Here is a 917-nt window from a genome sequence, read left to right on the forward strand (position 1 = left end):
CTGCGGCCGCCCAAAAGGAGCTGGGGGAGGACGGTGGCCCGCGAGGCTCGTCGCAGACAACGCCGCGGCGTTGTCCGCGAGCCGGGCGAGTGCCGCGGAGGCAGCGGCGGGGCCTCGCGCGCGGCAGGGCGGCCTGAGCTGCGGCCTCCCTCCAGTTCCCGGAAGCAGGCTGGCGGCAAGCGCGGGAGCAGTAGCAGCAGAGGCGGAGGCTCTGGCCCGTCTTTCTCCTCCGCCTCAGCCTGAGCCTGGAGCGGACTGGAGGCCCGGGTGGCTGGAGGGGGTTCCGCTGCCCGAGAATGGGAATCCAGGAGCACAAAGTTATCATTGTTGGGCTGGATAATGCAGGGAAAACTACCATCCCTTACCAATTTTCTATGAATGAAGTTGTACATACATCCCCTACAATTGGAAGTAAATGTAGAAGAGATAGTAGTTAATAATACACGTTTCCTAATGTGGGATATTGGTGGCCAAGAATCTCTTCGTTCTTCCTGGAACACTTACTATACTAACACTGAGTTTGTAATAGTTGTGGACAGTACAGAGAAAGGATTTCTGTAACTAGAGAAGAACTCTATAAAATGTTAGCACTTGAGGACCTAAGGAAAGCTGGACTGCTGATTTTTGCTAATAAACAAGATGTTAAAAAGTGCATGACTGTAGCAGAAATCTCCCAGTTTTTAAAACTCACGTCTATTAAAGACCATCAGTGGCATATCCAGGCCTGCTGTGCTCTTACTGGCGAAGGTTTGTGCCAAGGACTTGAGTGGATGATGTCACGACTTAAGATTAGATGATTTCTACTGACCTCTTCTCATAGACTTTGTATAAAAGGAGTGTTGGACTTTACCAGAAAGCTGCAAAAATTAATGGTTTAGATATATTTATAATAAACTGATTTAAACTTTTTCTATAAG

The 917-nt window shown here is 49.2% G+C and overlaps 1 pseudogene; it reads left to right on the forward strand.

Annotated features, from left to right (window-relative positions):
• The first annotated feature begins 311 nt into the window (after positions 1-311).
• Positions 312-797, forward strand: LOC102873247 (annotated as a pseudogene).
• The last annotated feature ends 120 nt before the right edge of the window (positions 798-917 follow it).

This window comes from Elephantulus edwardii, unplaced genomic scaffold, assembly GCF_000299155.1.
Source record: "Elephantulus edwardii isolate Elephantulus edwardi_28Jun2011 unplaced genomic scaffold, EleEdw1.0 scaffold04676, whole genome shotgun sequence".
In the NCBI taxonomy this organism is placed as follows: domain Eukaryota; kingdom Metazoa; phylum Chordata; class Mammalia; order Macroscelidea; family Macroscelididae; genus Elephantulus; species Elephantulus edwardii.